This window comes from Hemitrygon akajei, chromosome 12 (assembly GCF_048418815.1).
Source record: "Hemitrygon akajei chromosome 12, sHemAka1.3, whole genome shotgun sequence".
In the NCBI taxonomy this organism is placed as follows: Eukaryota; Metazoa; Chordata; class Chondrichthyes; order Myliobatiformes; family Dasyatidae; genus Hemitrygon; species Hemitrygon akajei.
In genome coordinates, this window is record NC_133135.1 from 68,515,755 (window position 1) to 68,543,435 (window position 27,681).

Sequence of the window (27,681 nt, forward strand, 5' to 3'; positions counted from 1 at the left end):
CTCTATTTGGATCCTCTATTTCTTCACTTACACACCCCAGTCAGTTCAGATTGGCAACAACATCCCCTCCACAATCTCCCTCAGCACAGGTGCACCACAAGTCTGTGTGCTTACACCCCTGCTCTACTCTGTTTACACTTATGACTGTGTGGCTAAGCACAGCTTCAGTGCCATTTTCCAGTTTGCTAATGACATGACTGTTGTTGGCTGAATCAAAGGTGGTAATGAATCAGCATATAGGAGGGAGGTTGAAAATCTGGCTGAGTGGTGCCACAACAATCTCTTACTCTATGTCAGCAAGACAAAGGAGCTGATCATTGATTTTAGGAGGAAGGAAGTGGAGTTCCATGAGCCAGTTCTCATTGGAGTGTCAGAGGTGGAGAGGGTCAGCAACTTTAAGTTCCTCAGTGTTTTCATTTCAGAGGACCTGCCCTGGGCCCAGAACATAAATGCAATTACAAAGAAAGCACAGCATTGCCTCATTTCCTTAGGAGTTTGCGAGGATTCAGCATGACATCTCAAACTCTGACAAGCCTCTATGAATGTGTGGTGGAGAGTATACCGACTGGTTGCATCATACCTGGTATGGAAGCACCAATGGCCTTGAATGGAAAATCCTACAAAAAGTAGTGGACACGGCCCCGTCCCTTCCCACCACTGAGCACATCTACATGGGGCATTGTCCGAGGAAAGCAGCATCCACTATCTGGGACACCCACCACCCAGATCAAGTTCTCTTCTTGCTGCCACCATCCGGAAGAAGGTAAAGAAGTCTCAGGACTCACATCACCAGGTTCACATCACTCTTCAACCATCAGGCTCTTGAACAAAGGGGATAACTTCACTCAACTTTATTCGCCCCACCACTGAAATGTTCCCACATACTATGAATTGACTTTCAAGGACTCTTCTTCTCATGTTCTCAATATTTAATGCTTATTTCTTTCTTTGTCTTTTGCACACTGGTTGTACACTCAGTTGGTGTGCTCTTACATTGATTCTATTGTGGATTTATTGAGCATGTCTGCAAGAAAATAAATCTCAGGGTTGTATATGGCCACGTATATATACTTTGATAATAAATTTACTTTGAACTTTGAACTTAAATTTCCTGGATGAAAGTGTAGATGGTGGGTTAGTAAATTTGCAGATGATACAAAGACTGGCAGTGTTGTGGATAGCATAGGCAACTGGTAAAGAATACAGTGGGATTTAGACCAGTTACAGATATGGGCACAGAAATGGCATTTGGAGTTTAACCTTGACAAAAGAGAAGTGTTACATCTTAGTAAGTCAAATGTGAAGAGACACCATTATGGGCAAAAGTGTTGATGAGCAGGGGGATCTTGGGGTTCAAGTTCACAGCGCCCTGAAAGCTACACAGGTTGATAGGGTGGTTAAGAAGCCACATGGCATTCTTGCCTTTATTTGTCAAGGCACTGAGTTCAAAATTCAAGAAGCTATGGTGCAGCTTTATAAAACTTTAGTTAAGCCACATCTGGAGAATTGTATACAGTTCTCGTTGCCCCATTAAAGGAAGGATGACAAGGCTTTGGAGAGGGTGCATAAAAGGTTTACCGGGATGCTACCTAGATTAGAGGACACGTGGTATAATGGACGAACTTGAGTTGTTTTACCTGGAGCAATGGAGACTGTGGGAAGGTCTGACAGAGGTTTATAGGACTATGAGATGCATAGATAGTGTAGATAGACACTATCTTTTTCCAAGGGTTGAAATGTCTCATACCAGAGGGCAGCATTTAAGGTGAAGGAAGGCGTTGCCTGGATTAGTGGTAGAGGCAGATCTATTAGGAACTTTTAAAAGATGTTTAGATTTGCACATGAATGTAAGGAAAATGAAAATGAACGGAAATGGACATTATGTAGGGAGAAGAAATTAGTTAACCATTTGATTACTAATTTAGTGGTTTGGCACAACATTGTGGGTTGAAAGGCTTAGGAGACGAGGGCACCTAACGGTGACTCCTTTGCTTGCAGATTCGGAAACAGCTCTATTTCTGTCTTTAATATCTCTATTTTTTTCATTTCAAGGTTCTTTTGAAGACCCTGACCTGGAGTTACATGCTGACTTTGGTTCTTTGTGGGAGTAGGATCCCCTCTCAGGGTCTCACGACTGGCTGCTGTTCGATATACCAAGGATGCGGCCTGGAAGACCAGCACACGTTCGGAGTTACAGGATTTTGTGGCTCTGGAGGTGGATAGACTCGAGGTAGGTGCCTCCGCAGGAATCTGGTGTGTGGTGGGAGTACACGGAAGATCAAAAGCAGCTAGCGGGCTGTGTGCACAGAGACCCGAGTTCTTTGGGCACAGAGCTCGGAAAAAGTGACGCAACAGACTTTTAACATTGTAAGCCAGCGAGTTGTTTGTTATGTCTCCCGTCTCCCTGTGAAACGGAGACACATTTTTCTCCCTTATTAGAGGGAGAGAGCCTGTGGTACGTCGAATACCGGGTGAACAAGTAGTCTTTGGGGTTCTGCCAGTCTGTGTCTTTATCGATGCTTTCCTGCACGCCTGAGTGCCTGGTGGGGGGTGCAGATGCTTTTTTTGCTGATGGGGGAGGAGGGATCATTGCTTTGCTGCTGCTTGTGCATGGGAGGGGAGGGGTGCTGGGGGGGCTTTGGGATTCTTACATTTAACCGTCGTTCATTCTTTGGGGCCCTCCTTTGTTTTCATGGATGGTTGCGAAGAAAAAGCATTGTATGGATTTCTCTGACATTAAATGTACCTTTGAAACTTTTGAAAGGACTGTTCCTGTGCTGGACTAATCCACGTTCTATGTTCTATGATAGTTACATTCAATGAATTTACAACATAGATATACCTACCGTTAGTGGACCCAAGCTTTGCTCTCTGTTGGGGAGCAAATGGAGTAAGTAACTGAAACTGGTTATCAACCATTTGATGCAGCTGATTGTATTGCAGATGCCACTGGGAAATCACAGGGTATCCTCGATTTGACTTAACCTCTGCTTTACGAACAATTAATCAAACTAATTAACAAACTATATACAGTCAGTCTGTATATAACAGTTACGTGTACATTGTGTTTTATATTTTTTGGAGCTTCCACTATTTTCTACTTTGATTTTAGATTTTCAGCATCAGATTTTTAAAAAAATTTTTTCAGCACTAGTATGTCCATAATGCTGCTCTTGCCCGGTTGCTTTATCTTATTTTAAGAATATACGTATGGATGGATGGAAGTGATTCATGTTTCACCTCTCGGATTTAATTAAACCTGGCTGAGATCTCTACTTTGATCTTTAGCTCCAGCAACACGTTCAATAGTTGTACAATACATTTTCTCCCAACCCCTCTGTACATGGGTTGTCATAGTTAACATCCCATAAAGATTCACTTACTCCTTCATGGCAATTTTCTCTGAGTTAGACAATTGATGTCAGGGAGGGAGTAAAAAGAGCTAGCTTTCAATCAGGATGGCGATCGCGATTCAGGGCAGTTTCTCCAAGCTGAGGAGTGACCAGTCAGTAAGAGGGATTCATTGGAAAGGGCCAGTAAAAATAACACAGGTGCAGGCAGTCAGCCATTCTTCTGAAAGTGCCAGTGGTGAGAGTGGCTTTAGCTCATCAGGCTCACAGGAGATCAGGCTTGGGCAGGGTTAAGTATTTTGCTAGGTTTCTCTCTTTCTGTTCTTATTTGTTAGAGCACGATAGTTCAGTGAGAATGGCTCCAGGGGCACTGCTTTGTAGTGTGTGTGGGATGTGGGGAGTCTGGGAGACCTCCAGTCTCACAGATAAACACCTGCACCAGGTGAACCGAGCTGCAGCTCCTGACAGAATGTGTTAAGGAACTGGAGCTGCAACCTGACGACCTTCGACTCGAACAGGAGACTGAGGAGGTGATAGACAAGAGCTACAGGGGGGTAGTCATCCCTAGGTTGCAGGAGTCAGGTAACTGGGGGACTATCAGGAGAAGGAGGGCAAATGCACAGCCTGTGCAAAGTACATTGTGACCACTCCCCTCAATAAGAAGCATATGACTTTTGATACTTTTGAGGGGAAACAACCTACCGGGGGGAGCCACAGTGGCTGGGTCTGTGACACTGAGTCTGGTGCTGTGGCTCAAAAGAGCAGAGAGATGATGAGGACTGTGGTGTTGATAGGAGATTCTCCGGTGAAAGGAACAGAGACAAGGTTCTGCCGGCATGGTAGAGACACCCGGATGGTATGTTGCCTCCCTGGTGCCAGGATCAGGGATGTCTCGAATTGGGTCCATGGCATTCTCGAGGGCCCGTGGCACCACTGACAAAGGTAGGCAAGGCGAGGAGTCCTTGAAGAGAGATTTTAGGGAGCTAGGTAGAAAGCTGAGAAACATGACATTCAGGGTAGTAATCTCTGGATTGCTGCCTGTGCCACGTGCCAGACAGGGTAGGAATATGATGAATGGCAGGTGAATGTGTGGCTGAGGAATTGGTGCAGGAGCAGGGGTGCAGATTTACAGATCACTGGGATCGCTTATGGGGATGGTACAACCTGTACAAAAGAGGTGTATTACACTTGAACCAAAGGGGGTCCAATATCCTTGCAGGCAGTTTGGCTAGAGTTGTTCGGGATGGTTTAAACTAATCTGGCAGGGAGATGGGAACCAGAGTGATAGTGCTGAAGATGAGGTAGATGGTTTACTAACAGAGGTAATGTGTAGTAGGAGCAGCTATTGATGGGGCAAAATTGCAGTCAGTAAGATGAGTTGCAACATAAAAGGCAAACAAGATCAAAAAGGGTGAATGCAGGACTGAAGGTGTTGGATTTGAATGCACGCAGTATTCAGAATAAAGTAAATGAACTTGTAGCACAGTTACAGATTAGCATATATGATGTTTTTAGGAATCACTGAATCATGGCTGAAAGAAGATTATAGGTGGGAGCCTAATGTCCAAGGATACACATTGTGTTGAAAGGAAGGCAAAGGGGCGGCATTGCTCTGTTGGTAAAAAATAAAGTCACATCATTAGAAAGAGGTGACACAGGGTTGGAAGGTGTTGAATCATTGTGGATAGAGTTAGGGGACTGCAAGGATAAAAAGACCCTGATGGGAATTGTACACAGACCCCCCCCCCCCCAAACAGTAGTAAGGATGTGGTCTACAAATTACAACAGGAGATAGAAAATGCATGCCAAAACAGCTATGTTACAATAGTCATAGGGGATTTCAATATGCAGGTAGATTGGAAAAATCACATTGATGCTGGATTCCAAGAGGGGGTATTTCTAGAATGCCTACAAAATGGGTTTTTAGACAAGCTCATGGTTGAGCCCAATAGGGGACCAGCTATTCTGGATTGGGTGCAGTGCAATGAATCAGAATTGATTAGAGAGCTTAAGGTAAAAGAATCCTTAGGAGAAAGTGATCGTAATATTTGGAAGGCACCGGATATATGCATCCCAAAGGGGAAGAAGTATTCTAATGGCAAGGTGACACAACCGTGACTGACAACAGAAGTCAAAGCCAACATGAAAGCCAAAGAGAGCACATATAATAGAGCAAAAATTAGTGGGAAGTTAGAGGATTGCGAAGCTTTTAAAAACCAAATGAAGGCAACAAAAAAGTCAATAAGAAGGTGAAGATGGAATACAAAAGTAAGCTAGCCAATAATATTAAAGAGGATACCAAAGGTTTCTTCAGATACATAAAGTGAAACTATAGGCCAGTTAGTCTGACATAAGTAGTTGGGAAGATGTTGGAGTCAATTATTAAATGAGGTCTCAAGGTAGTTGAAGGACATGATAAAATAGGCTGTAGTCAGCATGGGAAAACCTTGCCTGACAAACCTGTTGGAATTATTTGAAGAAATAACAAGCAGGATAGACAAAGGAGAATTGGTTGATATAGTGTACCTGGATTTTCAGAAGACCTTTAACATGGTGCCACAAATGAGGCTGCTTAACAAGCTATGAACCCTTGGTAGTATGAGAAAGATTCTAGCATGGGTAAAGCAGTGGCTGACTGGCAGGAGGCAAAGAGTGGGAATACAGGGAGCCTTATCTGGCTGGGTGCCAGTGACTAGTGGTGTTCCACAGGGGTCTGTGTTGGGACTGATTCTTTTTACAATGATTTGGATGATGGAATTGATGGCTTTGTTGCAAAGTTTGCAGATGAAATGAAGATAGGTGGAGGGAGAGGTAGTTTTGAGGAAGTAGAGAGGCTACAGAAAAACTTAGACAGATTAGCAGAATGGGCAAAGAAATGGCAGAAGAACCTCCAAGGGAATTTACCACAATGGTTTATAAAAAGATTAAAGCATTATTCATAGAAATAAAACTGAAAATACTCAAAGTTCAGTAGGTCAGAAATCACCTGTGGGAAAACAGTGGGAAAAACATTCCAGGTGAGATAAATGGTCATTGATCTGAAAAATAATCAGATTTCTCCCTCCGCAGAAACTGTCGGGCTGTTGAATATTTTCAGCATATTTAATTTTATTTCAGCTTTCCAAGATTCGCAGTATTTTGATTTTGATCCCACAGAAGAATATTCCAGACCATCTTGCTGCTGCATTTATTTGGGGGAAAATGCTCAAGGTAGGAATTAGAGTGTTTGGCTTAGGTGGATCATTTGTTCCAATAGGTGTTTGATTTGCAGCTTTTTCAATCAACTGACAGTTGTAGAGGTCAGCTTCTAACCCAAACATGAGGAGATGCATCTTGGTAGGCAGAATGACGAGAGACAGTAGAAAACAGAGGATATTTTTCTAATTGAGGTGCAGGAGCAGAGAGATCCGGGGCTTTGTGTGCACAAATCACTGAACATGGCAAGTGGATTGAGAAAGTGATAATAAAGTAGATAATTTTTTGAGTACAAATAATGTAAAAACAAAGAAGTTATACTGAGTTATTATAAATCCCTGGACCAGCTTCCAATGGAATTTTATGTTCATTTCTGGCTGCCACCTTAGAGGAAGAATGCATTTTCTATCATCCAGAAAATATTTTTGTGAATGGTTCCTTTATTGGGGACTACATTCACAAGAACAGATTAGAGTGGACAGAACTATTTTCCTCAGAGAAGAGCTGAGAACAGGTTTCAAATAAGAATATAAAATATTGATAGCTTTTGTCAAGGTATATAATGGCAGGGTGTTCCCTTTGTTGGAAGGGTGAAGAACTGGAAGTCTCAGCTGTAAAATTAAGGGGAATTGAAATAAATGTGACATGAAGAAAAACTTCCAATGTAGCTGTGTTGGAGAAAGGTTCCTTATGGCTTTCAATATAGTGTGGAACAACCTTTGCAAGGATTTGGAGAACAGGCCAATGGCCAATGTGCTAAATGACCTTCTTTTGTTCCCTATGATTTCTGAAGTTTCTATGTAATCATTCTGTTATACTAAATCAGTCAGTTTTGATTTGGAGCCCCAATGATATCACCATAATTATATGTAATGCAAAAATTAGTCTGTTATCAAGAAACAACAAAGATTAGCAAACAAGCGTAGTTCAAAGGTTCATTTTATTATCAGCCATGTACAACACAACCCAATATTTGCCTTCTCCAGATAGCCATGAAATGCAGAGAGACCTTGAGGGCTTGTTGAAAGAAAGGACATCAACTCACCCCCCAACACAAAAAAGAAACAACATTTGCAAACCCCCAACACCCCCACCCTTGCAGAAAAAAACAACAATGGAATTAAAACTTCCAACCCTGCCCCCTTCTCACATACAAAATGTCCTTAAACTGAGATATTTACTTATCAGAGATTAGTTTTAATGTTGGACATCTGCAAACACAACAAATCCTCGAAGAGTTAATCTTGCAGCGCAGGAACCATTAGGCAGTGCTAATTGTTCTGACAGGAAATTTACACTAAGCATTGATATAATTCCTAAAGGGGTTCAGTGCTCATTAACAAATACTTTATAAGCTTTCCCAGGTATCTTGCTAAGCAGAATTGGCAAGGCTACAAAGTAAATGCATTGAACAAGTGCTTTCGGCAAGCATGGCAACTCCTTGGATCTGAAAGCTCATTGTGAAGTCATAATTTATTGCTCAACTTTCACTTGTTTTTGGGACACCCTTATGCCCACGCCAGCACAATCCGGGACTATTTGTAATACACAGATTAGCCTATTTTGTTAAAACTCATCTTCTATTCAGCTGGAGTTGAATAGGGACAACACAGTAGCATAGTGGCTTTACAGCATCTGTGACCTGGTTCAATTCCTGCCGCCGTCTGTAAGAAAAGTTTGTACATTATCCCCGTGACTGTGAGACTTTCCTCTGGGTGTTTCAGTTTCCTCACGCATTTCAGAGATGTATGGGTTCGTAGGGTAATCTATCACACGGGTGTAATTGGGCAATATGTGCTTGTTGGGCCAGAAGAGCCTGTTACTGTGCTGGATCTCTAAGAATACACAAGCCCTCCATTTCCCTCCTACAGTCGAAAGACGTACCGGTTAGTAGGTTAATTGGTCTTTGTAAATTGTCCCGTGGTTAGGCTAGTGTTAAATCGGGGTTGCTTGAAGGGCAGGTAGGGCTTATTCTGCACTGTATCACTAAAGAAATAAATAAACTAAATAATAAATGAATATTGTGTTCTGAAAACAATTCTTGTATTCTAAGAATATCTAAGAATCTTTGAGAAGTGATTGAAGGCAGTTAGAAAGTGAGGATGATGATGAGAAAAGTGTCTAAATGGTCAATACATGAAGGACATCTGTAACGTAAGAGGGGTCTTCATACCTGTGTTATGGGTTATTGGGGTATGTATTTTCACTGTTTCTGAAAGACCAAATGGTAGAAGAATTTAAGGACAAGATCTTGTCGGCCAGCTCCTCATGTTGGATCAGTTCCCATTTCCCCACACTTGTGCTTACCTGGTCTGAACGTAGATATTGATTAACCTAAACTGATCCCAGTGATATCTCACAGGTCACAACCTGTTAACTTGAGACAGATCTCACTCTGCGTTCTGTCCAATCACCAATTCACCATCTACTGTGTCTTATGTTACTGTTACGAATGTGCTGCAACTCTGAGGGGCCGAAGGGAACAAAGTCGCCCCCTCCTTTTTGAGAATCGCAAGATCGCTATTAATTTGGGTCTGGGACCCAGGAAATGCGAGAGAGACACGCAGAATCCACAAGGTTTGGAATGTGTCCTGGCCTCAGCGAAACGGAACCATTGATAACAGCTATTGTCTCTTGGAGACGGGATTGTGTATTGAGTACTGTACTATTCATTGAAGCCCCTCAGGGGACGACCAGAGTGGGCTGGTTGAGGGATTGCATCATCCCAACCTGATTGACATCTGAGACCCCGTGAGTAAGGATAAAAGAGGGGTCTGGGGAACAACCCCTTTAGACGCACCAGGAGAAACGCTGGAAATCCAGTGACAGCGTTTTATAGCAAAAGTCGGTGGGGTCCGTGTGCATCCTCCCTTGCCTGGGTTGGCGGGCTCACCACGGAAGAACGACTTAGCTAAAGGAGAGGCCACAAGTGAACGGCCACACCAACGAGACTCTGACGGATCGAAATCATAAAAGGAAAATCGGCAAGTTTTTCTCCCAAATCCCTCTCTCTCTCTCCAACCATTGCAACCCAGCGGTCCCCAAAGGCTGCAGCCTGCATGAACTGAGTGAACTTTATATTATATTTCTTATTGATTATTATTATACCCACACTTTTAGAGTTAGTATTGACGACATATATTATCTGTATATTTGCATTGATATTATTTTTGTGTATTTTTACTAATAAATACTGTTAAAAATAGTGTCATCAGACTTCAACGGACCTCTCTATCTTTGCTGGTAAGTGACCCAGTTACGGGGTTCGTAACATTACGTTCTCTGTTGACCACAGCAAAACCCTGTTGTAAAAGCTGGAAGGAATTTTTTATAGTTTGTTATGTCCATGGCATTCAAAAATATTAAGGAAAGCTATGAAAACTGAAATAAATGATTTTAAAATCTTTAAAATAATTTAAAATTTAAAAGAATATTAAAAAGAAAGTTAATGAGAAACACTTCAAAACAATGACTAACCTGTTATGCCTGCGCCCCAACTCTGAGGGGCCGAAGGGTTGAAAGTAGCCCCCTCCTTTGTGAGAATCACAAGATCGCTATTGATTCGGGTCAGGAGACCCAGGAAATGAGAGAAAGACATGCAGAATCCACAAAGGGGTTTGAAATGTCCTGGCCCTCAGCGATACAAAGCAACGGGAAGCGGCCATTGTCTCTTGGAGACGGAATTGTGTATTGAGAACGGTGCTTCGTGGAAGCCCTCAGGCAACGTGGGCTGGTTGGGGGATGGCATCATTCCACCCTGATTGACATCTGAGACCCTGTGAGTGGGGATAAAAGAGGGTCTGGGGAACGGCCCCTTCAGACTCACCAGAAGAAACGCTAGAAATCCTGTAACAGCAAAATAGCGAAAGCCGGTGGAAAGTCCACGTGCGTCCTTTTCCATTTTCCTCAGAATTGGTGGGCCTTGCCACGGAAGAATGGCTTTAGCTAACACAAAGGAGAAATCAGCCCCAACCACTCTCGAAGGATTGACATCATAAAAGGAATGGGCAAGTTTAAACTCTCTCTCTTGACTCCAACCAAAGGCTGCAGCCTGCAGCTTGAATGAACTTGAGTGACTTTTATATTTCCATCGGACAATACATTATCCCCTAGACAACGATAGAGCTATTTCTTATTGATTATTATTATACCCGCGCTTTTAGATTTAGTATGGACGACGTATATTATCTGTATGTTTGCATCGATGTTATTTTTGTGTATTTTTATCAATAAATACTGTTAAAAATAGTACCATCAGACTTCAACGGACCTCTCTATCTTTGCTGGTAAGTGACCCAGTTACGGGGTATGTAACAAACCAAAAATAGTTCAACATTTTTAAAGTTCTTTTGCTACTGAATACCTTACAATCACCATTGAAACTGGTGGGGTGTCAGATCCTGACACCAAATCCAGAAGGTAATGCCCCAGTACCAGGAAAGTTGAGCAACACTGCCTGTGGATGTGGGACTCCAAATGTGTTGGTAAACCAGAAACATCCACGTTAGGCTGTACATGCCTGTTATCACTCAAGCCAAAACTGCTGGCATTAGCCAACAAGATCTAGCCCAGTATTTTTCAAAACAACACTGACCTCACATTTTTCCACATTATCTTTCATCTGTCAAGATTCTACCCACTCACCGATCTTGTCATCTCCTTTAAAACTTTTTTAGAACTCTGGTCATCTTGTATCACCAGCAAAATATGGAAGTATTGCCTCTTTTTCTTTTGGGAAATCACATGGGATAAGTTACACATCTCTGAGAGGTTAAACAGGGGTTTAGTTTTTTGCTTCATCTGAGGAATAAGATGCTTTTCAGTACTGCAGTAAATCAATCTGAAAGTTCACTTCTTTAAAGAGAGATATGAACTCATTGTGCTCTGTGTCTGAGTCAGGAACAAGATCAACAAAATTATTGTAAAATATTGGAATTTTTGTGGAGTGCATCCAACAACAACAAACCAGGTTGGCTGTCACACAAACATGTGATTTCTTGTGTAGATCCAAACCCTGAACTATACAAGAAATCGGGATACAGTCTCATATAGCTGTCAGAGATGCCAAGACACAATACCAGTCTAACATAGAGCCCCAGATCAGCCATCAGTTATGGCTGGGCTTACGTGCCTATGAAACAAAGTCAGGAAGCATTGCCAACAGCACAGTATCGCAGCCCAATGAACTTTGCCTGCATAATTTAAATAAACAGGAACTGGTATTTCACCACACTCTCCATCAGCCTCCAGTGCACCCAAATCCTTAGTTACCATTGTCAAAGTAAATCAGTCTTCCAGAGGGTGAATCTATGGAAAGCATCTGGTCTGGATGGTGTCCTCAGATCCTTTGCAGACCAGTTTGCAGGGCATATTTGCAGATATTTTTAACCTCTCTCTGCCTAAATCTGAGATTCCCACCTGTTTAAAGAAGACCACTTTCAAATTGATAACCTAAGAAAAACAAGGCAACGTTCCTTAATGACTGTTGCCCAGAAGCTCTGACATCCACCATCATGGACCGCATCAACATAGCACACAACAACTCCAAACTCTTAAACAACCTCAAGCCACTACAATTTGTCTACCGCAGAAATAGGTGGACAGCATTACCCTGGCCCTACACTCATCTCCAGAGCATCTGGACAGTAAAGACACTTACATTAGAATACTGTCTATTGACTACCATTCCACTTTCAGTACTATAGTTCCATGCAAATTCATCTCCAAACTCCTAAACCTAGGACTCAACATCTCCATTTGCAATTGAATCCTCGACTTCCTGACCATCAGATTGCAAACAGTAAGGATAGGCAATAACACCTCCACCACAATTATTCTCAAAACTGGTGCCCCACACAATTGCCTCTTCAGTCCCCTACTCCCTGTACACTGTGAACTGTGTGGCCAGATTCTGCTCCATCTACAAGTTTCCAGATGATACCAATGTAATGCGCCAAATATCAAGTAATGATGAGTTGGAGTACAGGAGGGAGATAGACAGCCAGGACACATGGTGTCATGACAACAACCTTTCACAACGTCAGTAAAACCAAAGATCTGGTCATTGACTTCTGGAAAGAGGGTGTGGACACAACTCAGTACATCACAGAAATGTCCCACCTTCCATGAACTCTGTCTGTACTTCTTGCTGCCTCAGTAAAGCAGCCAGCATAATTAAAGAAACACCCCCAGATGTTTTCACTTTGTCCTCCTTCCATCGGGTAGAAGGTACAAAAGCCTGATAACATGAGCCATCAGGCTTAAAGACAGCTGTTATAATACTATTGATCATATTCCTAATGCGATAAAATAGACTCATCACCTCACTACCTCACTATGACCTTGTACCTTATTGTCTACCTGCACTGTACTTTGTCTGTAACTATAACACTTTATTCTGCATTCTGTCATTCTTGTACTGCCCCAATGCATTGCTATCCTGTAATGATCTGTGCGGGCAGGCTTCAAACCACGTTTTTCACTGTAGATTGGTACATGTGACAATAATAATCCAATTTACCAATTTACAAATGAATCAGGAATATGAGATGATTATTTGCACCTTTGAGCTTGATATTATTACTGATCTGATTGTAACCCGAACTCTACATTTTTCATTCACTTTCAGTAACCTTCTACCCCTTTACTTATCAAGTATCTCGTTATTTCTGTCTTTAAAATGTTCAAAGACCCTACTTCTACTCCCTTTGGAGAAGAGATTTCCAAAGATTCACAACCCTTTCAGAGAAAGGATTTGAATGGGAAGCTCCCTTATTTTTAAACTGGTGACACTCACGCTTGAGATTCTGCCAGAAAACATTCCCTGAAAATCCCTTCCAATTTCAAACAGCTGTGCTCTTGACAGTAAGATTACCAGGTGGTTGTGAAAATGATTTATATGCATTCCTACAGAAAAGTACATTGTCTTGATGAATAGGGATTGGAAGCTTTTTTAAAAGAGTATCCCACAAAGTTCATGACTAAGATCAAAGCAAGTAACATAAAAGAGAACGTATCTGATTGAATCTCATATTTGTAAACAGTAAACCGAGTGTAAAAATAAAGTAATCACTGAATCTACCAAAAAAAGAAGCAAAGCTCAACAAATATTCTCTATGGGAACGTTGATTATTTAATACTTACTGGAAACAATTTTGCTTCATGTATTCAAAGCATGATTTCAAGTTTATAGCCAAGACAAAATTATGGACTATGTTCAATTAAGAGCAGGGCCATACCAAAATACAGAGATATTAATGAACTTGTAAAATTGTTGTGAAGCTGCCTGCTGAACTTCAGGTCAAAGAAATTATTCCACTATTTGGAGTTACAACTCCCACTCCAGGAAATGGTGTGGTGGTTGGAAGTCAGCCGTCCGATCATGAAGAATTCCACAGGGCAGTCTCCCAAGACCATTAAAGCTGCCTCATTGTATCGCAGAATGTGAGGACTGTTGCAAATAATTGTGCTATGTTCAAGAACGTCAGTATCTCCTCAAAAATGAACCAATCCAGGCCAGCATGCTTCAACACCTAGACATGAGGGGATTAGAGTCCAGGTGGATAAAGTATGCAGGTGATGGCTAGATGCCAGCAATTCTACTTCATTAGAAGTTTGCGGATGATATGATGGAGGAGTAGGTATTGTTGAGGAAGCATGGAGCTTGAGAAGAACTTAGAAAGGTTATGAGAATGGACATGGAAGTACCAGGTGGAATCCAGTGTAGGGAAGTGTATGGTGATGCACTTTGATAGAAGGAATAAAGGCACTGACTATTTTCTAAATAGGGAGCAAATTCAGAAATCAGAGTTGCATAGGGCCTTGGGGGTCATTGTGCAGGATTCCCTAAAGGTTAACTTGCAGGTTAGGTCAGTGGTAAGGCAGGCAAATGTAATATTAGTATTCATCTTGACAGACTAGAGATAAATACAAAGATGTAATGCTAAGTCTTTATAAAGCATTGATCAGACCACACTAGGATTTTTGTGAGCCATTTTAGGCCGCTTAAAGAAGGATGAGTTGGCAATGAAGAGAGTACAGAGGAGGTTCACAATAATAATCCTAAGAATGAAAGGATTAATGTATGAGGTGGTTCGATGGCTCTAGGCCTGTACTCGCTGGAGGTTAGCAAAATGGTGGGGGGGGGGGGGCGGGAGGCATTGGTTCTCATTGAAACCTATCGTGTATTGAAAGGCCTAGATGGAGTAAATGTGGAGAGGATGTTTCCTGTAGTGGAGGAATTGAGGACCAGAGGGCACAGCCTCAGAATATAATGATAATCCTTGAGAACAGAGATAAGGAGGAATTTCTTTAGCCAGAGGGTAGTGAATCTGTGAAATTCATTGCTACAAACTACTGTGGAGGCCAAGTCATTGGGTATATATTTATAGTGGAGGTTGATAGCTTCTTGATGTCACCAATGACTCTTGCGATCTTCTTGATGTACGTTGGAGAGTATTCTGACTAGCTCCATCAGCACCTTGTATGGAACTTCTAATGTGCAGGATCAAAAGATGCTGCAGAGATCTGTAGGCTCAACCCTCTCCATCATCAAAAACAACTTCAAGAAGCTGTGACTGAAGAAGACATCCATCATTAAGCACCCTCACCATCTAGGATATGTCCTCTTCACATTCCTACCTTCAGGGAGGAGACACAGGAGCTTGAAGACCCACACTGGACCTTTTCGGAAAAGCTTTTTTCCCACTACCAGATTTCTGAACAGTCCATGAACGCTACGTTGTTATCCCTCTTTTGCATTATTTATTTCTTTTTGTAACATTAATCTTTATGTCTTGCACTGTGCTTCTGCTTCATAACAACAAATTTCACAACATACTGTATGTCAGTGATAATAAACCTGACTCTGATTCTATCTCTGGAAATGGGTAATGACAGATTGTGTATATGTGAAAGAACGTAAGTGGATTAAAGAAGAAAGTAAGGAACAGAGGGGACATGGGTTATCTGAAACCGGAAATTCAATGTTCATACCATTGTGTTGTGGACTATCAGATGCGATATGAAGTATTGTTCCTCTAGTGTATGTTTAGCCTCAGTTCTACAGTGCGGAAGGCCAAAGACAGACAGATCAATGTGGTATTGTGGAGTGGAGTTGAAAAGTCATGCAACTGGAAGTTCAGGGTGGCCACTATGAAGAGCACAGGTGCTCAACTAAACAGTCGCCTAGTCTACATTTAGGTAGAGGAGACCAATTCAAGAGTACCAAATGCAATAGCCAATGTTGCGAAAGATGCATGTGAACATCTCCTCCCCTGGAAGGTCTGTTCATGTAGCCAGATGGTGATAAGAGAAGAGGTACAGTATAGGGACAGGTCTGGCATCTCCTGTAAGTTAAAGTATAAAGGAGAATGTTTGTATTGTGGTCAGGAAAAAAAATCAATAACCTTGAGCTTTTCCTGGATACATCAGATGCACCAAGAAACTGGTAAGCAAAGGGAGAATAGAATATGAAAGTGTTTAACAAGAGCATAAGAACAGAGTGGTACAATTTAAGTAAAAAGGAAAATGTCTGCTAAAGTTATTAACTTAATAGACTGAAGCAAGAGGAATTACATTGGGATAAAAGTAAAAAATGGCAGTGAAATAGATTGCAGTTGCTTTCATAGAAGAAGACAGAATACAGAATAAATAAGGATCTGAAATAAATGATGTTAGCTAAAAATAGCTTTAAGGATATTAGCAGGATTGAAAGCCAATACAACCTGATGACCTTCATGCTAAGATCTTGAAAGAATTTGAAAGAGATAGAGATTGTAACAGCTAACAGCTTTCAAAACTCTTATAGATACTGGAATAGCTCCCACAATTTGAAGGATAGAAAGTCTCTAAGAAGTGAGAAAGAAAACAGGGAATTATAAACTTATTGGTCTGCTATAGCAAAAATGGTAGAACCTATTATTATGGAAGTGGGGGCACTGGAAAATGATAATAATGTCCAGTAGTCAATATAGATTTGTGAGGAGCAATTATGCTTGACAAATTTGAGTTTTTGTGAAATTCTCATATTCAGCAGAATAGATAAAAAGAAAGTTGCTGATGTAGCGTACTTGAATTCTCATGATCAAGAATAACCACTGACTCAGTTTGTGAAAATAGTGAATGCATCCCTCTTAGAATGTGCTCACACACATAGCCTCCACAGTGGGAGCATCTGAAAGGCTCTTCAAGAAGTGGTTCTGTTCTGAATTTGAAAATGCTCCTGTTCTTATCCCAAAAGATGACAAACTGATCCTCCTGGGTAACTTCAAGGTTAGGTTGGGAAAAGATACCACTCTCTGGTAAGATGTGTTTGACAGGAAAGAAGGGAAGGTGAATTCCAGTGGAGCCCTTTTCTTAATCAAATGCTTAGAACACTGTTTTGTCATTACAAAAACCCTATTTCATCTGAAGGAGAATCCAAAAGCAGCATCTGAAGGCAGATGTCTAGCAGAGAAACCAGGACATAAAGAAGAGATTGTGAAGGTAAATGCTGAGCAACACATTGACATCTATGACTTGCACAGGTTCATCAGCACTGATCTACAACCCCGACACCGAAGGTCCCATCCTCCTGAAAGTCAAGGTTGTGGACTTCATTAGGGACAGAGACGTGACCATCACCTAATAAAAGGAGCACCTCAAAGACCCCATCAAATGTGATTCTGTTCTTGACATAAATGCACTGACTCCATCTCATATTAGCCTCTCCAAGCCAGCCTCTCTGCCACATCTGATAACTAGAAGCGGAGAAGTGCATGGGCCACTCAAAATGTAATGATATACAGTTGTGATGAAATTGCATTGGAACATCATGTCTGATCTCCCTGCCTAGGGACAGACGCACACATGAAAGGAGTACAAGAAGGGTTCTCTAGATTAATCCCAAGGATGGGGCAGTATTGAGGTCGGGGAGATAGCTTATCAATTCAAGACCTGATACCTGTGCCTATATTCTCCAAACTGAGAGGTTATTTCATTGAAACGTACAAATCCTTGGCAGTGTGATCTGGTAAAGAAGTTTGAATGTGCAGGTATCTATGAAGTTGCAGAAACATGGGCACATCCCTCTCCACCACCAACAGTATCTACAGGAGCTGCTGCCTCAAGATAGCAACATCTATCATCAAAGATCTCCACCATCCAAGCCTTGCCATCTTCTCGCAGAAGGTACAGAAGCATGAAGTCCCACATCACCATACTGAAGAGCAGCCTACAACCATTTGGCTCTTGAACCAATTGGCAATGCCCTAAGCACTACAGTTTAGCAACACTATAACCACTTTGCACTAAAGTGTACTTTGTATATTTTTTATCTAATTGTGTTTTCTTGTGAAAATTGCGTATAAGTTGTGTTTAATGTGTTCCTGGTGAATGCTGTTCGTTTGATTCCTGTGCCCAATGATGCTGCTGCAAGTAAGATTTTCACTTCTTGTGTGGATATATGTACTTGTGCAAATGTCAACAAACTCAGCTTTGACTTTTGATGTTTCCCCGAGCTGTTTAGACACAGATGCAATGGTCTCACAGTGAAGTTGGTAAATTAAGCATTCAGGACTGAGGTAAAAAGAAATGTTATCACCCTGACGATAGAGGAGAATCTTTGGAATGCTACTCATGAGGGTTGTAGAGTTACAGAGTGTATGCAAGACAGAATTGGTGCATGTAGATGGCAATGAGCTAATAGCTGAGCCATGATCCTACTGAGTAACAAGCAGTTTTGAGGCACAAAATAACCTATTCGTGTTACTATTTATGTTGTTTTCAGAAAACTAACTGAAATCTGTTTATTGTACAAAAGCAAACTGCAGCCTTTGTATAACTATGATTCATTAATCCTGCAATGGGCATTCTTCTTGTATGTTTTGGAAAGAGAACAAAGTCTATCCATTCCTCCCGTTGGGTTATTCAGGCAACACTGGTGTCCCAGCCAGTGGGACTGATATAGTTCAGTACACATGGGTCTAAATACAGGTTTGGAGCCTGAATGAAACAATGACAGGAAGGCACCAGATGAAGGATCTTGACCTGAAACACCAAAAGTCCATTTCCCTCCTCAGTGGCTGCCTGATATACTGAGTTCTTCAGGGCACTTATTTTCACTAATAACAGGAAAGTGCCTGAACACAAGACTGTCAGAATTCCAATACTATTATAAGCCACAGTGGAGTTTAATTCTGGTGCCAATCAAACCTGCTGCCTACTCTCTTATGAATGACTGAGACTGATTTTTACAGGACTGACCCCACAGTAGGAAGTGTATAACTAACGACAGAGCAAGGGTCAGAAGAAAGAGACTTACTCAGGGCCCCATTGAAGAGCATAGAAGAATTAACATAGAAATAATATCTATAGGCTCTGTTAATGTTAATCAGAACAGAAAAAATTTCTTCTGATCATGATACAAAACATTTCCCAATATTAGCTTCTGATATTGACTATGTTCTTTATTAAATCATGACACTGCCTAATATAAACTGTAGTATTCCAATTACTTTCATTTGGAATTCACTACCTCAGAGAGATGAAAAATCAAACTGATTGAAATTTATGATTGATTTTTGGTCAACAAGGGAGTCAAGGATTATGGAGAACAGTTAGGAATGCAGAACCAAGATCAAGACCAGATCAACAGGGCTTTTATTGAATATGAAAGCAGACACAGGGCATTATATAGCCCACTCCTGATCTTTTTAGTTGTGCTCAGATGAAAGAAGGAGGCTCCCCTGTCCAGGAAATATGGCAGAGACCCCAGTGGTAAGGACTACCTCACAATCACAGACTTGTAAGTGAACATCACACAAAGCATCAGCCTACCCCTCATTTGCTCAAAGTAGCTCTGGGCTACTGCCTTCCATATTCTCCAAGAATGTAATAACTGTGGTTAAGAGTTAAAGTTTTTCTATGATGCCCAAAGTAAAGGCTTTAAACTGGTTTGGAAAATATTTGAACAACGGATGAAGTTAAACAAAATAGCCCTGGCCTGCAGGAATTGTGATGTATTTTTCTGGTAAGAGAAAATAGTCTGTAAATAGAGAATGAAGAAAAATAACATATCTTGCAGAAAGAGAAGTGATGCTAAAGTCCAGCAGAGCTCAAAGTCAAAGGGACACACAAGCCTAACATTCCCAGCCTTAAACAATCCCAGTCTGTCCTCTGATTAGCCTTATCTGCTGAGGTGCTGTTGGGAGAGAGTGATTACTCTAAGAGGGCTCTGTGAACTAGCACTCAAATGATTATCAGTGAGAAATGGAAAATTCTGAGAATTCAGACAATAGCTTTTGTCCAACTGAATAAAAATAACCCCCCTCAAACAGTGCTCATACAATGGGAAAAAATCTTTATTACTAATTATTTCTACCCTAGCTTACAACGGGCTCATGCTAATTGGGAAGCCTGCCTGTGTCCCTTTGCTTTTCTGTGTGAAGTCTGAATCCTCTGAGTGATTAGTAGTCAACATGTGCTTTGTGTGGGTTCAGTTTAGGGCTGCTGCCTTTCATTCTATTAACTTTTCAATGAGCCAATATGGTGCTCTGACTTCGGACAGTTCATGTGCTCTTCTCACAGTAGCTCTTGTCCAAATAAGAAATATCCCATTAGGCATTGGGTACTCTTGTTAGACCAGAAATAGAAGTAACCGACAGAATGGTTTAACAGAAATGCTACTGTAAGGAAGGCAAGTTACAATCCATACGGGATGTACTATTGGCATTTGATCCGGATGGTAATTTAGTCCGATGGATCAATAACATTTAAAGACCCACTGTTTAACATCGTCAGAAATTATCTGGGAAGGTAACTGTTTAAAGATCTGTGGATGCACAGGGTAAAAACAAAATCTTCTTAAAAATTGGAAATAGAATTGGTTTATTACTGTCACGTGTACTGAGAACAGTGATAAGCTTGATTTGCATTCTGTTCACACAGATCAAAAATTACACAGTGCATCGAGGTAGCACAAGGTAAATAGTAGCAGAACGAAAAATAAAGTGCAACAGCTACAGAGAAGATGCAGTGTGGGAGGACAATAAAGTATAAGATTGAGATAGAGTGGACAGGGGGAGGATGATTGTATAGTGGGGGAGTCTAGGTCTAGAGGGCACAGCCACAGAATACGAGGATGTACCTTTAGAACAGAGATGAAGAGGAATTTCTTTAGCCAAAAGGTGGTGAATCTGTGGAATTCCTTGCCACAGATGTCTAGAGAAGTCATTGCCTGACATCAGTGGTGAGGAAGATGCTGGAGACAATTATAAAAGATGAAATAGCGGCACATTTGGATAGCAGTAACAGGATCGGTCCAAATCAGCATGGATTTACGAAGGGGAAATCATGCATGACTAATCTTCTGGAAATTTTTTGAGGATGTAACTATGAAAATGGACAAGGGAGAGCCAGTGGATGTAGTGTACTGGACTTTCAGAAAGCCTTTGATAAGGTCCCACATAGGAGATTAGTGGGCAAAATTAGAGCACATGGTAATGGTGTAGGGTACTGGCATGGATAGAAAATTGGTTGGCAGACAGGAAACAATGAGTAGGGATTAATGGGTCTTTTTCAGAATGGCAGGGCATTGACTAGTGGGGTACCACTAAGCTCGGTGCTGGGACCGCAGCTATTTACAATGTACATTAATGATTTAGATGAAGGGATTAAAAATAACTTTAGCAAATTTGCGATGACACAGAGCTGGGTGGCAGTGTGAAATATAAGGAGGATGTCCGGATAATGCAGGGTAACTTGGACAGGTTGGGTGAATGGGCAGATGCATGGCAGATGCAGTTTAATGTGGATGAATGTGAGGTTATCCACTTTGGTGTCAAGAACAGGAAGGCAGATTACTATCTGAATGGTGTCAAGTTAGGAAAAGGGGAAGTACAATGAGATCTAGGTGTCCTTGTTCATCAGTCACTGAAAGTAAGCATGCAGGTACAGCAGGCAGTGAAGAAAGCTAATGGCATGTTGGCCTTCATAACAAGGGGAGTTGAGTATAGGAGCAAAGAGGTCCTTCTGCAGTTGTACAGGGCCCTGGTGAGACCCCACCTGGAATATTGTGTGCAGTTTTGGTCTCCAAATTTGAGGAAGGACATTCTTGCTATTGAGGGACTGCAGCGTAGGTTCACGAGGTTAATTCCCGGGATGGCGGGACTGTCTTATGTTGTAAGATTGGAGCGACTGGGTTTGTATTCACTGGAGTTCAGAAGGATGAGAGGGGATCTGATTGAAACATATAAGATTATTAAGGGATTGGACATGCTAGAGGCAGGAAACATGTTCCCGATGTTGGAGAAGTCCAGAACCAGAGGCCACAGTTTAAGAATAAGGGGTAGGCCATTTAGAACAGAGTTGAGGAAAAACTTTTTCACCCAGAGAGTTGTGGATCTGTGGAATGCTCTGCCTCAGAAGGCAGTGGAGGCTAATCCTCTGGATGCTTTCATGAAAGAATTAGATAGAGCTCTTAAAGATAGTGGAGTCAAGGGATATGGGGAGAAGGCAGGAACGGGGTACTGATTGTGGATGATCAGACATGATCACAGTGAATGACAGTGCTGGCTTGAAGGGCCAAATGGCCTACTCCTGCAGCTATTGTCTATTGTATGTTTACTGCAGAGGTTGAAATGTTCCTGATTAGTAAAAGCATAAAAGGTTACGGGGAGAAGGCAGGAGAATGGGGTTGACAAGGATAACAAATCAGCCCTTATGGAATGATGGAGCAGACTTCTTGGGCCAAATGGCCTATTTCTGCTCCGATGTCTTATGGTCTTATAATAAAGCAGATTGTGAGGTCAGTATCCACTTTTTATGAGCCAGCCCTCAATAGTTTTATAACAATGAGGTAGCAGCCTACTGGCATGTGATCTCAGGTGTTTTGCACATTCCTGAGCATGTAAATAATGTCTGACATGGACATAAATTCAGGAAAATAATGAGAAGAAATTCTATTTATGAAAAAGGAATGACAGAAAAGGTGTCAGCCCAAGGCTCAACCAAAATGGTCCCAGGTCTTCGTGTATAAGAAGCTGCTGAAACCCGGTAGGCAACTCTATGAAGTTCACAGAGCCGTGCCTGGCTGATTCTAGTGTCAGTCTGGCCCACAGCTAGGTCCCAGAGCAGGGAATCAAAGATACAGGGTCTAGGAGCCAGAGATCCATGATGCTGACTGACAGGCCTTGAGAGAAAACGCATGGAAGTCAAGGTTAGATTAGCTGGGTGATAGCCATCAGCAGCAGACCTTCACGCTTCATGTAGTTTTGTAGAAGGGTCACAAGAGTCAGCTGTCCAACACCCTGAGCAAATGGTACTACATACATAGCTAAATAAGTTTCTTTTTCCACATGCTATAGTGCGAATAGACTTTATACCACTTTGATACATTGTGTAATGATTTGATCTGTTTGCAATACAAGCTCTTTCAAATGACCAAAACTGTGACTAGTCATTTCATCTGCATTGTGTGAATTGATTTGTATTTCTTTATGAGACAAAATGATATTCAAAGTCACTTTGGACTATATAAACAATAATCCACCTTTATTTGGTGATCAATATATAAATCTAAGGTATGTCACAGAGCTATCTAAGTAAAATAACGTTTCAAACTAGGACAAATATTTAGAAAATGCTTGGAACATTCAACAGGTGAAACAGCATCTTGAAAGGAGAAATCTTTCCTTAATTCTATTGAGTTGAATTTTACACAGAAAATATTGTCTCTTTCTCTTTCCCCGGATTATCTATAACTGGCTGTGTGTTTTCAGTGCTGCATGTTTAAGATGGATATTTAATTCCAGGTCAACAGGTTGATGAGTTGGGGCCCAAGAGAGGTGGTGAAGGGTGTGGCTACACATTTGTATCACTTATGGAAATAATGTGCTGGAACTCAAGACAGAAGTAAAGGGGTGTGAAGCATCATGACTAGAATGAGAGAATTAAGGATAGATGGACATTGGGAGATCTGTGGAAGAGAGAGAGACTGATTGGGGGGGAAGTGTCAGAGGACAGGAATAGGCAATCGAAAGTGGTCACAAAAGCAGGTGCAGAAACCTGTTGGGTAGGATTGGAAAGTTCTTTCTGTTCGATGAGAATTGCAGATGCATGATGATGGCAGAGACATACTGCAGTGTTTGGGTCTATTTTATTTTAAACTCCCTCTGTCGCCTGGCAGTTTATTTTACAATCATTTCTCATGAATTAGCCGGGCTGTCTCCATGGATCTCAGGAAACTTTTTTCCTGACCCGCCCGCTATCATTGGCTCGGGACTTTCCTCTCAAGCACAGGACTTCCTGGTATGAAAGTACCTGGCTGACTTCAGCTTTACCCCAGGATGATGCTGGTACTTTGAGATTTTTAAATGTGTTTTGTTTATTCAAATCTGAATAGTGGATCCCTCCCATGAGGCGATATGCAATTCTATACAATCTAAATATCAAAATCTGTCCAAAACCTAGTTCAATTGTTGATAGAGCCAGAAATCACAGAAAGGAAAATTTGTAAGTAGTTATGGTCACGCAGTTTAAAAAAAATTTAATCCTTAGTTTTGCACATGTTGCACTTCCTCAGACCTAAACTAAAAGGCAGTTAAAAAAGAGTGTGCTGTATAATTCCACTTGATCCAAAAATGTTGAACACTTAGCAAAACACTCAAAATGCTGGAGGAACCTTGCAGGCCAGCCAGTATCTATGGAAAAGAGTACAGTCTCAGCTCAAAAAGTCATCTGTGTTCTTTCCACAGATGCTGCCTAGCATGCTGAGTTCATCCAGCATTTTGTATGTGTTGCTTGGATTTCCAGCAACTGCAGATATTCTCTTGTTAATGTTGAACACTTGCTGTTCAACTTCCTTCCATGCATCAACTTCTGCGTAGTACAGCTGCCAACCATCACACCTTAATCCTCTCTGTGCAAGCAGACTTTTGAAAGAAATGCAACTTGATTCATTCTATGAAAGGAGACTATTGAAGGCTGGCTTGGCGGGCAGATACAGCTTGGGCCAACTGATCTGGTTTATGTTTGCAGGATGTTTCAAGTCAGTGACTCTTAATGTTGTTACGTGCTCCAGTAATCCTTGTCATACAGTGTGAAAGATGCTGTCTGCTTCTCCGCTCAATCCTGGTATTGTTTAACATTTACAGGTTTCCAAGGTCATTCCCAATTTCCTTTGAGAAGACACTGGTGAACTACCATATTCAATGGCTGCCTCATAACACAGAATTGCTGGATATTGACTGCCTGAGGAACTGGAACTCGTGACAATGGGAGGGTGAGATATTTGAAACTCATCATCAGGGTCCGTTTGTGCTTTTCGTAGGAATTTACAAGAGTCAGTTTTCTGCATGCATAGATACCATTCCATCTGAGAAATCGTAACCCAGGTGAATACCACAGTCAGTTCCCAGCAATAAAGTTTCAAACATACAGTGTCTATAAAAAGTATTCACCCCACTTGGAAGCCTTCATGTTTTATTGTTTTACAACATAGAATAACTGTGGATTTAATTTGTTTTGTTTTGACACTGATCAACAGAAAAAGGCTCTTTCATGTCAAAGTGAAAACAGATCTCTACAAAGTGATCTAAATTATCATTGGTGCAGCCAATTGGTTTTAGAAGTCATATAATTAGTTAAATGGAGATCTGTTTTTGGAGACCTGTGTGCAGTCAAGCTGTTTCAATTGATGCACCTGTGTCTGGAAGGTCATCTGCTGGTGAGTCAGTATCCTGGCAAAAACTACACCATGAAGACAGAAGAACACTCCAAGCAGCTCCACAAAAAGATTATTGAAAAGCACAAGTCAGGAGATGGAGACAAGAAAATTTCCAAGTCACTGAGTATAGTTATCATCAAGAAATGGAAAGAATATGGCATAGCTGTAAATCTGCCTAGAGCAGGCCATCCTGAAAAACTGAGTGATTGTGCAGGAAGGGGACTAGTGATGGAGACCATCAAGAGACCTATGACAATTCTGGAGCAGGTACAAGCTTCAGTGGCTGAGCTGGGAGGGACTGCATATACAACGATTGTTGCCCAGGTACTTTGCAGCTTTATGGGAAAATGGCAAAGAGAAAGCCACTATTAAAAAAACTCACATGAAATCTTGGTTAGAGTTTGCCAGAAGGAATGTGGGAGATTCTGATGTCAGCTGGAAGAACGTTCTATGGTCTGATGAAACCAAAATTATGCTTTTTGGCCATCAGACTAAACACCATAAGCCAAACACCACACATAATCAAAAACACACCATTTATTAAATAATGACTTGAAGGAGTGAATACGTATATAATTGTTTTGTATTTTATGTTTATAATTAATTTAGATCTCTTTGTAGAGATCTGTTTTCACTTTGACAGGAGAGAGTCTTTTTTTGTTGATCAGAGTCATCAAAAAAGCCAAATTAAATTAGTTGTATTTCCATGTTGTAAAACAATAAAAAATGAAAACTTCCAAGGGGACTTGTGAGTACTTTGTATAGGCACTGTATATAGCCAATTAAAGCTATCTATCTCCTGTGGTAGTGACCTCTTTCAAATGGAAGTGTTGTTACTAAAAGACTGCAGTCTCACCTATGACAATGACTTAAAATATCCAGATAAATCAGCATTTAAGACATGGTTAATGTAAATATAGTCATAGTAACACCTATAACTGTCACCACTACCACCCTTCTTCCTGTCTGGTGTTAAGAGTTCAAACATTTAGCACTATTCTGTTCAGTATGAGATACATAACAACCATGAAAACATCCACTATCTTACTAAAAAACATTGTGGCATACCACTCTGCATTCATTGCTAAAGTCTAACATGATCACTGAAATAAAACACACAGTTTGATTTTCCCAAGTTATGTCAACTAGAACTATGTGAAATAGAAGAAAAATTACAACATTCACGTGTTCATTTTAATATCTTGCTTGAAAGAATAGGCAAAAATTCCCTCTCTGCAATACATTGCTTCTTGCTTTTTGTGAGAGCAGTCTGCTTGCTACTTGACTAAAGCAATATCAAATGAAGTAAGTATTTATGAAGCAACAGTTTTAGATCATGAGAATAAAACAGGACCACTCAGCATTCAGAACCAAAGTTTGACAAGGGTTTTATCTGGATGAAATAATTCCAGTTATTGCCTCAAAGAACAACCAGCCACAGCAGATCCTGTTAGCTGAAAAGCTGATGTTACTAGCTCTGATGTTGGAAGTAAGTCTATTTCAGTACGTGATTGACAGACAACAAGGGTCTTATCCACGGACTGTAACTTGAAGGTTAAGAGATCGTTATGCTGTGTCTGTATTACAATGCATCCATTAGTTATAATGCGAGTATTAGGCCCTTCAGTGAACTTGACCTTTTCTTACTGAATGTACTATAAGAGGAACTCCTGACTGATAATACGTCTGAAGCCAAAGTACTTGTGAGGGGCAAGTGTCTTGACATCCTCACATTATGATAATTCCATAATTGAACAGCATGGCTTTGAAGACTGCTCTTCCAAATCAAATCTAATATACAGTTGCCGGATTTGTGTTAAGTAGTAATACTTGAATCTTTCTCCAAATAAGACTGCTTTGACAATGAATTGAACCATCATATTTTTTCTAAATCACAATGTGTCCTTTTTCTGCACTTAAGGGCTTCCTTTTCTTCTCCTGAGGACACTGATACCAGGGACCCACCAGGTGAGACTTCTATTCACTATCCTCTCTCCGTCTGACCGGATAATAATCATCACAGGGTGGATCAGCAATAATAACTCAAGCAACATGAAAATGTGCCATTTCCAATAAGAGGTTCAAAGTGGCAGTTCAAGAAAAGAACCTGGCTTTCTTCGGGCATACACAGCGATTGAGTCTACTATTAATATTGATGAAAGTTAACACCATGTTGATCAATGACTGGAAGATGCACTGAAAGTAGCAAGGAGACAGAACATGATCTAGGTGAGGGACATTACTCTCCATCATATCAGTGACCAACCTGACCAAGTACCAAAGGATATTATTGCCAGATTAGATTGTGAAAGAGAGTTTGTCAGCAATCATGATGAATAAACATATTTGACCTCATTCTCTTCAATCAGTCTCTGTAGTATATTTATCTGTCTGTTTCAGTCCCTGTGGTATGTTCATCTGTCTGTGATATTG

At 41.1% G+C, this 27,681-nt stretch overlaps 1 long non-coding RNA gene across 1 annotated transcript; it reads left to right on the top strand.

Moving 5' to 3' along the window:
• The first annotated feature begins 2,019 nt into the window (after positions 1 to 2,019).
• LOC140736593 (uncharacterized) lies at positions 2,020 to 27,678 on the top strand. The gene is made up of 3 exons (XR_012100981.1): positions 2,020 to 2,230; positions 24,677 to 24,804; positions 27,170 to 27,678. It is a non-coding gene; the product is annotated as an uncharacterized lncRNA (long non-coding RNA).
• Positions 27,679 to 27,681: the final 3 nt, after the last annotated feature.